Source organism: Bos javanicus, chromosome X (genome assembly GCF_032452875.1).
Source record: "Bos javanicus breed banteng chromosome X, ARS-OSU_banteng_1.0, whole genome shotgun sequence".
Taxonomy (NCBI): Eukaryota; Metazoa; Chordata; class Mammalia; order Artiodactyla; family Bovidae; genus Bos; species Bos javanicus.
In genome coordinates this window covers 143998706-144012542 of record NC_083897.1, presented here as the reverse complement: position 1 = coordinate 144012542, position 13837 = coordinate 143998706, and the positions used below count along the sequence as shown (strand labels likewise).

Below are 13837 nucleotides of genomic sequence, written 5' to 3'. Positions count from 1 at the left end.
ATTATCACCACCACCATCATCACCATCAATCAATCACCAACATTATCACCATCAATCAATCACCATCAATCAATCACCATCATTATCACCACCACCATCATCACCATCAATCAATCACCATCATTATCACCATCAATCACCATCAATCAATCACCATCATTATCACCACCACCATCATCACCATCAATCAATCACCATCATTATCACCATCAACCAATCACCATCAATCAATCACCATCATTATCACCACCACCATCATCACCATCAATCAATCACCATCATTATCACCATCAATCACCATCAATCAATCACCATCATTATCACCACCACCATCATCACCATCAATCACCATCATTATCACCATCAATCAATCACCATCATTATCACCATCAATCACCATCAATCAATCACCATCATTATCACCACCACCATCATCACCATCAATCAATCACCATCAATCAATCACCATCATTATCACCACCACCATCACCATTATTATCACCACACCATCATCACCATCAATCAATCACCATCATCACCACCACCCATCATTATCACCACCACCATCACCATTATCATCATCACCGTAATAATAAGGCAGTGTAGACCATCAGCTGGCTGGATGACTTTGAGAAGGTAACAGAGTCACTTGCTGCCTCAGTCTCCCCATGTGTAAAGGGATGTCAACAACATTCTCAGAGGGACATCATGACGGTTCCAGGAATCCACCTGAACACCTACAATGACAGCCCTACAGGGAATCCTGCAAGATGCGGGATGAACCCCCGAGCATGAAATCAATCAAGGACTTGCTTGCCACCAGTGTTGAACAGACAGGTGGATCTTCCTCAGTCTTTAAAACGACCCTTTTAGGCGATACTGTTCTTATGGAACTTGTTCTTGTGCTTTGCAGCAGGGTTCCGTGAGCAAGTGAGGGGCTCAGAGTGGGGGCATTTGGGCAAGGTCCCAGGTCGCGACTTCTCCAGAGCACCTTCTCTCTCCCTCTGACTAGGATGAAGACAGCAAGACTTCAAGGAGAATTTATTAAGATGTATTCAACCCTGGTGCCTGCGAATGTGGCCTTATGTGGAAAGACAGTCTATGAAGATGTGATTAAGATATAAGTTAACGTTAGCCCATTAGGGTGGATCCTAAGCCAGTGTGACCGGTGTCCTTGTGAAAACAGAAGACGCACAGATTGATGCAGAAACACACAGACAGAAGACGTCTGTGCAAAGATGGAAGCAGAGGCTGGAGGGAGGCGACCACAAGCCCAGGAACACCTGGAGCCCCGAGAAACTGGAAGAGGCAGGAAGGACCCTCCCTTGGAGCCATAAGAGGGAGCACCGCTCTGTAGAAACTTTGACTGTGGAGTTCTGGCCTACAAAATGTCAGAGGAAAAAATTATGGTGTTTTAATCCACTCAGTATGTGGTCATTTGTTATGACTGTCCCAGGAAGCTAATTCAAAGGAACTGACTGGGAACCAGCCTCCTCTTTTGTTTTGCTGTCCATACATTCATTCATTCGTCTATCCATCACAATTCACCCACTCATCCATCCATCAATCCAACAAAGTATCCATCCATCCACCCATCCATCCAGTCACTCACCCAACCATCCATCCATCCATCTACCCACCCATCCATCCATTCATCCATCCATCCACCCATCTATCCATTCACTCACCCAACCATCCACCTATTCATCTATCCATCCATCATCCACCCATCCATCCATCCATCACCCACCCATCCATCTATCCATCCATCCACCCATCCATCTATCCATCCATCCACCTATTCATCTATCCATCCATCATCCATCCATCCATAACCCACCCATCCATCTATCATCCATCCATCCATTCATCCATCCACTCACCCACCCACCCATCCATTCATCCATCCATCCATTTACCCATCTGCTCGTCCACCCAACTATCCATCCGTCCATTTATCCACCGACATATCTGCCCATCCATCCGTCCATCCATCCATCCATCCACCCATCCATCCATCATCCAACAAACGTCAGCTGAGCCCACGCTGACTGATTCTGGCCCCTCGTTTACAAGGCCGCAGCCCACACATGCTTCCCGCCCATTCATTCTCGGTGGCTGTGACTGAGGAGTTGTCTCTGCTTCTACTCCATCCACCTGCCGGCCTGCTGGTCCAGCCCTGCTCCGACTGCTCAGGTGCCTGTGAGATAAACACTTGGAGACCCATGCCTCCAGCTGCAGGGTAACTCGGAGGAGCCCGCAACCCTGGCTGACGGGCCTGGCCCATGGCGGTGACTGGCCGGGAGGCTGGGATGCGCGTCTCCTAATCCGCCCACTCCCTCCATTCCCTTTATAGCACAGGATATTACAAAAGACGCTTCCTACACTTCCCGTTTTTTCAGTAACAATGCCACTTGTTGGAGCCCATGCTTGGTTCATCCTTGAGTGGGTAATCCCATGGTATGGCGAAGATGCAAAGGGCGCATGCTGGGGCTCTTTGTATGGACAGTTCAGTTCAGTTCAGTTCAGTCACTCAGTCGTGTCTGACTCTTTGCGACCCCGTGGACTGCAGCACACCAGGCCTCCCTGTCCATCACCAACTCCCTGAGTTTACTCAAACTCATGTCGATTGAGTCGGTGATGCCATCCAACCATCTCATCCTCTGTCGCCCCCTTCTCCTCCCACCTTCCATCTTTCCCCGCATCAGGGTCTTTTCCAATGAGCCAGTTCTTTGCATCAGGTGGCCAAAGGACTGGAGTTTCAGCTTCAGTATCAGTCCTTCCAGTGAATATTCAGGAGTGATTTCCTTTGGGATGGACTGGTTTGTGTGGACAATGGGGTCTAAATCTTGGTCCATTTGGAACGGAGCAGGATGCTATGGTCATTGCCCACCACCCCCATGTCATCTGCCTGCCTTTTAATCAGAGAAGTAGGAGATGCAGAAACAAAGGAAAATAGTCAAAGGAGACTAAATAATAATAATGTAGTCTTTAAGCTGGAGAAAGCTGAGCCCCGAAGAATTGACACTTTGGAACTGTGGTGTTGGAGAAGACTCTTGAGAGTCCCTTGGACTGCAAGGAGATCCAACCAGTCCATCCTAAAGTAGATCAGTCCTGAGTGTTCATCGGAAGAACTGATGCTGAAGCTGAAACTCCAATACTTTGACCACTGGATTCGAAGAACTGAGACTCATTGGAAAAGACCCTGATGCTGGGAAAGACTGAAGGCGGGAGGAGAAGGCGACGACAGAGGATGAGATGGTTGGATGGCATCATCGACTTGATGGATATGGGTTTGAGTAAGCTCCGGGAATTGGTGAAGGACAAGGAGGCCTGGCGTGCTGCAGTCCATGGGGTCGCAAAGAGTTGAACGTGAGTGTGCGACTAAACTGAACTGAGTCATTAAACATAGACAGGGACTTTTACCTCTTTCTCAAGGACTCTATATTCTGAGCCATATCCTGTGAGCTGTCTTATAGATACTAGAACATCAGGTAGAGAAGATAACTACATGATGACCAGATTGTACCGAGGACATGAGCTGCCACTGTCCCGAGAGTTGGCCACAAAGAAATGGAAACAAGTGCATCCCTGGAACTGAAGACGAACTGTAGCTTAAACAACCAAGATGACGCTGGTGAGATCACTGATGTCCGATGTGAAGGTGACTGTTCAGGATGACTGTTCTGTTTCAGCATATAGTGCTCCCTCCTTCTGTCTATAAAAGCTCTCACCCCTTGCTTGTTGGAGCGGGGGTGGTGGTGGTGGGGGTGGGTAGTTGGCCTCTGGACAGATGTCCACCACTCTCCGCCACCCCCCACCCCCGACCCCCAGCCAGTTGCCAGCATCTGAAATAAAGCAAACTTTCCTTTCCACCAGCCTGGCCCGTCTATTGGCTTTTAAACAGCCAGCAGCCAGATTCCACACCCTCTTTCAGTAACACATTGCCCCGCCCAAAGCGTGCTCGTGTATCCCGTACCTGTGATCTCAGCACAGCACAGGGTCTTCTCCCATTTCATTATTGTATTACAGAAACAGGAGCATGTGGCTAAGCTTGAGACATGGCAGAAAGTGGCCCAGCAGGCTCTGAAGCGGTGGGTTGCCACCCTGAGACCTGGGGCGGGCGGGGGGGGTGGGTAGGGAGATGTGAGGTGGCCTTCTCCTCGAGCCCCATGGCTGCACTCGTCCCTCCACCATTTCCTTGTCCTTTCCCTGGTGGTCATGAACTGGGGCGGGGGGGGGGGTGATTCTGCCCCCCAGAGGAGGCTTTGCTGATGTCTGGGGACAATTTTGCAGGTGACGATCTCTGGGGATGCTAGAGGCCTCTGGTCGGTGAAGACCAGAGATACTGTTTAATAGCCTACAGTGCAGAGCAGGGCCAAGAATTATCCCATCTAAAAGGCCAGTATCAGTGGTGTGAGTAGAGAAACCCTGTCTAACCACAAGAGCCGTCTATCTCAGGATCTCTGTACCTACCTCTTTCATCTATCACTCTCTCTATATACATCTCCATTCCTACATCCTATCATCTATATCTATCCATCTATCCATCCATCTATCCATCTATCTGTACACCTATCCATCTATCCGTCATCTATCCATTTATCCGTACATCTATCCATCCAGCCATCTATCCGTCCACACATCCATCCTCTATCCATCCATCCATCTATCCATCCATCCATCCTTCTATCCATCTATCCATTGATCTAGCCAGCCAGCCATCCATCCATTCATCCATCCATCCATCTATCCATCTATCCATCCAACCATCCATCCATCTATCCATCCATCCATCCATCCATCTATCCATCTATCTATCTGTACATCTATCCATCTATCAATCCATCCATCCATCTATCTCTCTATCCCTCCATCTATCTGTCTCCATACTTACCTATCATTTATACCTCTCTCTGTCTTCTATCTATCCATCTATCCTCCATCAGTCACCCAAACTATCATCTATTTATCCATCTATCATCCATCATTTATCTATATTTTTCTTTATGTGTGTGCTATATATGTTTACCTATCTATGTGTGCATGAATGCTAAGTCACTTTGATCATGTCTGACTCTTGGTGACCCCATGGACTGTATGTAGCCCCCCAGGCTGCTCTGTCTTTGGAATTCTCCAGGCAAGCATACTGGAGTGGGTTGCCATTCCCTCCTCCAGGGGATCTTCCTGACCCAGAGATTGCATCCAAGTCTCATGCATTGGTAGGCAGATTCATCTACTATTTTTTTTTTAATCCCTCTGTCTGTCAGTCTATCATCTATGCATCTATCTCTGTCATTTATTATCTCTGTATCTGTCTACAAATCAAAAAATTCACCTCCTTGTCTGTCTATCCAACTCTCGGTTGTCAATCTGTCTACCATCTATGAATCATCTATCTAATTTATTTGCAATCTGCTTGTCTATCTGCCTAGCATCTACTCATCTTCCAGACCCAGGGATCGAACCCACATCTCCTGTGTCTCCTGCAATGGCAGGCAGAACCTTTACTGTGGAGCCACCAGCAAAGCCCTGAGTTCCCTGCCAGGCTCAAAAGCAAACCCGGTCACCAGTTGCCTGTCAAAGCATGGCTTTCCCTAAGAGAAGGCAGACCCTGCATCCACATGTCCGTCTGTCCAGCCAGGAGTGGGTGGTGGACACGGCTGCAGGACTCTCCCCGGGGGCTCCCAGCGCTGACCCCAGGGGACACCACCCTGCAGGCCATGTGTGTGCTCATCTGCTGGGTCAAGGCTCCCTGAGATGTGGTGTTGGCCCTGAGGAGGGTCTGTGGTGGGCATGGGTCATCTCCTGGGGGAGCAGATGGGGGGCCTGGACAATTTCCCACAGTCAGGGACCAGGATAAGGTACCAGAGGGGCATGGGATTCCCGGTGTCTTGTCCACTCCTGACTCCTCCCAGACAGGAAAGGGCCCTTGGGCAGGAGCCCAGGTGGTGGACACACCCATGGAGGGAGGGACAGAGAGGCTGGGCCAGCGAGGAGGGGCACCCTGGGGAACCCCCAACGGCCCACCCCCCCAATCCCTGTTACTAACCCATCACTCCCGGCCTTCCCGCCTTCATCCCTAAGATGAGAACACAGGCCTCAATAGGTTTGGAGGGGGTCCCAGGTGACCTCTCAGGGGTGGTATTGCCCCTTCGCCCGCCTGTGTCCGTTCAGCTGAGTGGGGATGTTTCAGAAACCAAGGCTGATGTCTGGAGGGTCGGCCCAGCCTCCAGACTCGTCCCACGGCCCGGTTCCTCCTCCTAGAGCGAGCAGGGGTCTCCAGGATGCGGGGACCACATACAGGGGGTGCACCCCCTCCAGCCGCGAACCCTGGCCATGGCAACGCAAGGCTCCCCCTCACCGCCGCCCCCCCACCGCTCCCGAAAACGAAACTGCGATTCTTTCAGCTCCTGGAGGTGTTTTAAAAAGGAAAGTCCGCGCTCACGTTCGGCCCAGGTGCCCATTCCAACCCAACCACTCACCGCACTTCTAAAGGGGCTGACGGAGCGCGCGGGCCCCGCCCGGCCCCGGTTCCTCTGCGCTCCTGCCCCGGGAGCGGGGTAGGGGGGCCCCTTCTGACCCCCACGCAGAAGACACACGACAACCTAACAGAGAGCAGAGAAGAAGAAGGGGAGGGGAAAAAAAAAAAAAAAAAAAACCTCCTTGGTTTGGAATCAGAACCATTACGCTGCGTTAATGCCTCCTCGCCAGGCGTGACCCTAAGCGCACAGACTCCCGGTTTGCACCGCCAGGAATTCCCAGGGCGGAGACCAGTGTGCACGTGGGGCTTCACTGCTCCCCAAACTGGGGGTGGTTTATAAAATACAGCTTTCCAAGGAAAGAACCTGCCTGCCAAGGCAGGAGACACAAGAGACTGCGGGGTTCGATCCCCAGGTGGGAAAGATTTGCCTGGAGAAGGAAACAGCAACCCAGTCCAGTATTCCTGCCTAGGAGATTCCGTGGACAGCGGAGCCAGGTGGGCTACAGTCTGGATTCGCAGTTTCTGGGTGAATCGGGGCCAGTGAGGTGATCTCAGGGCTCACGGGGGCCCCCCAGTGGCTGGAACCCTCCCCGACCCAGGAGGCCCCCACCCCCACCCCATCCGGCCCTGTCTCCGTCCCCTAGTCGTGCCTGGCCACCTTCAGCGCTCATCTGCTCTTCGCAGGTGAGTTTTCCTGAAGTTTGCACCAGTAGACTGTGTTCAAAGCATCTCCCCGCCAAGCGGTCGCACCTGCAATGCAGGAGCCGCAGCAGACCCGGGTTCGATCCCTGGGTCGGGAAGATCCCCTGGAGACAGGCATGGCAATCCACTCCTATTCTTGCCTGGAGAATCTCCATGGACAGGAGGGGCCTGGCGGGCTGCTGTCCGTGGGGTCGCAGAGAGTCGGACACCACTGACTGAGCGCGCACCAAGGCCCTGTCTGTCTGAAGCTTTTCCTGTCTTGTCCACGCCCCCCACCCCCGAGAGAGGAGGACGCACGCAGCCCTCCTTCCCAGGCTCTCACCCCCGTAAGTCCCTTCCCGGGCGGCGCCCCGGGTTCCACACAACGCGCGTAAAATCGGAAACTGGACGCACCTGGAAAGGCCGATGCGCGTCCGCGGTGCAGACGCAGCCCGGGGCTGGATCCGAACGCGCGGCAGCCGTGCGTCAGACCGAGCCTGGCGTCAGGAAGCCGCCGTCCCGCCGCCCCCGAAGGAGCCCGGGGTGGGTGTCAGGGCGTGGCGCGGACTCCAGCATCGCCGCCCTGTCGGGCGCGCACATTGCGCGCGGGCTTGCACCCTCGCCGGATTCAGAGCCTCGAAAGGTATCCCCTCGCCGGCTCCGGGCGGCCTCCGAGGAGACCCAGGGTCGGTGCAGAAGAAACCCGTTTTGAAATTTCCTGTATAACCGTCTGACGGAATGCAGTCTCCTGGCGTCCAAGCCCGCCGGGGTCCCCTCCTATCAGCGCGCGCCCTGCCCCGGGGGCGGGGTGCAGGGGCGGGGAGCGGGGTGCGGCCCACGGCTGGGACCTCGTGGTGGCTCGTGCCGGCCCTCGCAGAGACTGCTTCGGGGACAAGCAGCCTCTCCGAGAAGGTCTGCAGCTTGCAGACGCACACCAGACCCTGCAGACCAGGAGGGGAGGCACTGACCTGCAGTGAATCCTAGACCGAACAACGCCTGACGATTTTTATTAAAAAAAAAAAAAAAAAAAAAAAACTGTGCTAAGCCAAGAGACTTCCTCTTGCAGGCGAACCTGAGTGCCTGGCGACCTCTTTTGGTTCTGCAGCCAGAAGGTGACCTGCGCAGGTGACCCACGCCCCTGGGGACTCCCAGGAAACCCCTTCCCTCTTCCATCTGGACCGACCCGGATTCATGCCCCACCCTCACCCCGACCCACCCACCCCTGCCCCAGACCCCCGGCCGCTCGGTCGATGAGGCACTCCAGAGCAGAGGGGGAGCTGGGCCGGTTGGCGTGGCCCACGTGAAGAGGTGAGGAAGGGGACTTCACAGCAGGTGCGCTGTGATCAGAAGGAGGCAGCTGCCGGGAAAAGACCCTCCGAGAGCCAAAGTCCAGCCCTGGGGCCCAGGGTCATGCGGGAGAGGGGATGAGGGTGCTGATTCTGGGCGGCCGTCTTCTGGGAAGTCACAGGGGTGCTGAATGAGCGAATGTGCAACCGCAGTTTGGGAAAACCCGGGGTCATCCGTCTACTTATGGGGTATGGAGGATGTAAGTACTTCTATGTGCTTCCCTGGTGGCTCAGACGGTAAAGAATCCACCTGCAATGCGGGAGACCTGGGTTTGATCCCTGTTGGGAAGATCCCCTAGAGGAGGGCATGGCAACCCTCTTCAGTATTCTGGCCTGGAGAATCCCATGGACAGAGGAGCCTGGTGGGTTACACTCCACTGGATCTCAAAGAGTTGGACATGACTTAGCAACTAACTTCTTCTTTCTATCTATGTATCTAGTCATGTCCAACTCTTTGTGACTCCATGGACTTTAGCCCACCAGGCTCCTCTGTCCATGGGATTCTCCAGGCCAGAATACTGGAGTGGGTTGCCATTCCCTTCTCCAAGGGATGTCCTGGACCCAGGGACTGAACCTCAATCTTCTGCGTTGAAGGCAGATTCTTTACCATCTGAGCCACCGGGGAAGCATGTCGATTTTTATTTTGTCTTGCTTGATTGCTTTTCTTTGTTCCTGTGTTTTCTTGGTTCTCTGATTGAATGTATTCTTTGGAACTCAGGGAGGCCTGGGGTCAAAGCTTTGCTACAAACTAGAAGGCAGGCTGGGGACACTGCAGGGCAGGTCTGTCCTGGGAAGGCCTCGTAGGCACCTGCCCAGTTACAGTGGGGAGGGACACGTCCATTCTCCACGTGGTATGAGATTATTTAGTTGTTGAAAAGCACTTTCGGATGACAAGATGGCAATCTGGCAGCCAACCCAGCTCCACTCTCATGCAAACGGCAAAATTTGTCCACTTGGTGTCTTTCCAGCAGCTGGGGGGTCTACTCTCCATCCTGGCTCTCAGGGGTCCCGGCTCTAGCAAATGTGAAAGTAGAAGGTAAGAGAAGCCTGATCTGCTACTGAGCAGGGTCAGGCCACACCCCTGGGTGGATGCTGATGACATCTGGGGTGAGCCTGTGGAGGGGAAATCCAGTTGCCCACATTTCCTCTTCCTCCCCACGGAGACCAGACCCATGGGTGGATGGATGGATGCATGAACGATGGATAGATGGATGATGGATGGATGGATGATGGATGGATGATGGATGAATGGATGGATGGATGATAGTGGATGACAGATGGATGAATGGATGGATGGATTATGGATGGATGATGGATGAATGGATGGATGGGTGATGGTGGATGACAGATGGATGATGGATGGATGGATGATAGATGTATGGATGGATGATGGATGTATGGATGGATGATGGATGTATGGATGGATGATGGATGTTTGGATGGATGATGGATGATGGATGGATGATGGATGGATGGATGAATGGATGATGGATGGATCGATGATGGGTGGAAGATGGATGATGGATGATGGATGGATGGTGGATGATGGATGGATGATGGATGGATGGATGAATTGATGAGAGGATGGATGGATGAGTAGATGGATGATGGATGGATGATGGATGAATGGATGGATGGATGATGGATGGATGGATGATGGATGGATGCATGCATGCATGGATGGATGATGGGTGGAAGATGGATGATGGATGATGGATGATGGATGGATGATAGATGATGGATGGATGATAGATGGATGGATGAATTGATGAGAGGATGGATGGATGAGTAGATGGATGTTTGGATGGATGATGGATGATGGATGGATGGATGATGGATGAAGAATGGATGATGGGTGGAAGATGGATGATGGATGGATGATGGATGATGGATGAAGAATGGACGATGGATGAAGAATGGGTGATGGGTGATGGATGGATGATGGATGGATGGATGATGGATGAAGAATGGATGATGGTGATGGATGGATGATGGATGGATGGATGAGTAGATGGATGTTTGGATGAATGGATGGATGGGTTGATGGATAAGTGGCTGAATGGTCTAGGTCATGGTCCTGAGCCTGCACTTTGGTTTCCATCACAGCTTTCAGAGCAAAGTGGGCCCCAAGAGGCAATGAAGCCAGCCGCTAGTTTTGCAGGAACCACAACTGGCCTCTCAGAAAGGCGGGTCCCTGTACCACGGCCTCCGGGTTCCTGTGCAGCCCTGGGTGGACCACTTGGTACGGAGAATCAGGTGAACACACGGGAAGAGGAAGGGACACACCCTTCAGCTCACCTATCAGCGCTCTCCATCAGGTCTGGCGGTTTCTCTTGAGAGGCTGGCACTGACAAAACCTCAAGAGGAAAAACAAGGTCATGGGTACAGGAGGCTCAGGGGGAAGGTTTCAGTTCCCCATAGCCCTGGCACGAGGCCAGGCTGTGAGGTCTCAGTGTATGAGTGCTAAGAGAGTCAAGGGGATCAGAAAGGGCTCTTGGTCCCACTAAGTGGGACCCAGGAGGAGATGAGTCTGCATTGTTCAAGTGGCATGAGTTACAACAGCCCAAAGCTGGAAACAACCGGTGTCCATGCATGGATGGATGGTTGATAAATGGATGAGGGATGGGTGGATGGATGGATGGGTGGATTGGTGGGTGGATGGATAAAGGATGGATGATTGATAAGTGGATGATGGATGGATGATGGATGGTTGGATGGATGGGTGGGTGGATGGATAAAGGATGGATGATTGATAAGTGGATGAAGGATGGATGATGGATGGATGAGTGGATGGATGGAGGATGAATGGATGATGGATGGGAGGGTGGGTGGATGGATGATGGGCGGGTGGGTGGGTGGATGGATGGATGGTTATGTGGGTGATGGATAAGTAGGTGAATTAAAGGATAGATGGATGGATGGATGATGGATAAACAGCACGGGGTCCATCCACTCAGTGGAATATTACGCAGCCATGAAAAGGAGTGAGGCTCTGACACAGGCTGCAGTGTGGCCGGACCCTGAACACACACTGCTCAGTGAGACAAGCAGACACATCAGGACGCACAGTGTGTGATTCCACCTGTAGGAAACGTCCAGAACAGGCAGATCCACAGAGGGGGAAGTGGGTTTGTGGTGGCAGTGACCTGGGGGAAGGGGGATAACTTATTGGGTGGTGTGTCTTTGTGGGGGGATGGAGACGTTCGAAACCTCGGTAAAGACGACAGTTACACAACACTGTGAATTTTGAAATGATTCATTGAATGCTATGTGGATTTCACCGACATTAAAAAAGAATCAGACAGACTCTGTCCTTGAGAGTGTCAACTGCCCCAGGGCTTTTGAGTCTCCTGCTGGGTCCCTGCTGCCCACCAACCAAGAGCCCAGAGCCCAGGGAACAGATGGGATGTGTGACGTGGAAATAGGGTCCCTGTGTCACCTGTATGATCCTGGCAAGCAGAACGTGGCTGGCTGCATACAAAACCGACGAGACCCTGGAGATGGTTGTCCGCAAGCAAAAACAAAAAGCGAAACTGACAAATGGTACCAAATCAGTAACCTGCACTTGGCTCACCGTGGTTTCAGATTCGAAAGCCCCTCAGCGTGAGTTCCTCATGACGGTTTCTGTCCTGGCAACGCTGATCCTGTAACTGAAAGCAAGCCCTGCGCTCCTTGAGACGCTCGAGAACCCAGCTCAACATGGCTGGGCCATACAGAGGTGTGCAGGCTCCTGGCCAAGGACGCAGCCCCCCGAGAACAAACCCTCTGCTGCCAGCTCTGTCTCTGTCCTCTGGGTCTCCTGGCCCAGGGTGTCCAGAACCCCGATTTCTCTCCACCCCCCAAAGACTCGAAATCTTGCATGTCTTAAATAATACCACTGTGGTGGTCTCTGGGGGGGGGTGTGTCTGTGCTAAGTCACTTCAGTCGTGTCTGACTCTTTGCGACCCCATGCAGCCTACCAGGCTCCTCTGTCCATGGGATTCTCCAGGCAGCAACACTGGAGTGGGTTGCCATGCCCTCCTCCAGGGGATCTTTCAGACCCAGGGATCAAACCCACATCTCTTTTCTCTCCTGCATTGGCACATAGGTTCTTCACCTCTAGAGCCACCTGGGAAGCGCAACCAGCTGCTACAAATGACCATAAGCTGGACATATTAAAATAATTGGAATCTATCATCCCCGAGTCCTGGAAACCACACGTGTGAGGTCAAGGGGTCCCAGGGCTGAGCTCCATCCAAAGGCCCCAAGGGAGGGTCCTTCCCACCTCTTCCAGCTTCTGGGGGCTCCGGGCATCCGTCCCTGGGCTGGTGGCTGCCTCCCTCCCATCTCTGCCTGTGTCTCCACGTGGCTTCTCCTCTGTGTCCATGTGTCTCCTCTTCTGTGTCTTATAAGGACCCTGTCCTTGGGTTTAGGGCCATCGTTCTCCAGAAGGAACCTCACCTGGATTATTGCATGAATTAACCTCTGCAGAGAGTGTTTTCACTTCAGTCACAAGGGTGGCATAAGTCTTCAGGCCCCAGGGCTCAGCCACAGAGAGAAGGGAGCCCCAAGGCTACCCCCAGACTCTCCGTGGGAGCATGGCTTGCTTTGTGGTGGGGACAACCTGGGGGTTGTGGGCCCACCCGCAGACGACACCCACCTCTGTGTGGTTTCAGGGTTTTCCTCTGGGGCAGGTCTTGGCCCACCCCACATCCAATCTCCTCTCATCAAGGCGAAGACAGAACGGCTCAGAGAGAGGGACCCCCTCCCTTCTTCCTTCTTGTCAAGATTTCCTGGCTTGCGACAGCTCAGAACCGAGTCTGGAGGGGCAGGGAGATGAGGAGACAAAGTAGGGAGGGCGTCCGTCTGGCAAACGTGTCCTGGACCGGCATGCCTCGGGCAGGGGGATGTGTTCATTTCTTCCCTCGTGCCATCCACAGGTGGATGGGGTTCGGAACAAAGTGCTTTATTTTGTGCCCCAGGCAGAGGGGCAAGGTTCTCTGAGGTGGGCCATTGTGTGTGATTATAGTAACAGACGCAACAGAGAGCAAATCCAATAAACAGTTCCAACGTGGAACCAGAGGGGCCTTTTCCAAGCAACACATCCCAGCAGGTACTGTCGCGGGCTAATCTTACCCGAACTGCTTTCCACGTGCAAAACAAAGAACCGTAAAGCTTGTGTGCATCTCTGCATCTGCAGAGAGGCACAGTGAATGCTAGGGAACTGGTTCATTTACGGAAAGACCCAGATGTGAGGGCCCTGGCCACGATGGGTGCTGAAACCCTCTGCACAGAGGGAGAAGGGCCCCATGGCACCCTAAACACTGATTCCAGCTCTAAAGTGAAA

At 52.9% G+C, this 13837-nt stretch overlaps 1 protein-coding gene across 3 annotated transcripts in view; it reads right to left on the bottom strand.

Moving 5' to 3' along the window:
- Positions 1-7929, bottom strand: part of P2RY8 (P2Y receptor family member 8) — a 45660-nt gene extending 37731 nt beyond the window's left edge. For 2 of the 3 annotated variants that reach the window (XM_061408274.1, XM_061408273.1), the window contains exon 1: positions 7580-7928. The gene's annotated coding sequence lies outside the window, so the exon portion shown is untranslated. Of the gene's footprint in view, positions 1-7579 lie in introns of all 3 variants that reach the window. The other variant, XM_061408277.1, reaches the window with a different exon arrangement.
- Positions 7930-13837: the final 5908 nt, after the last annotated feature.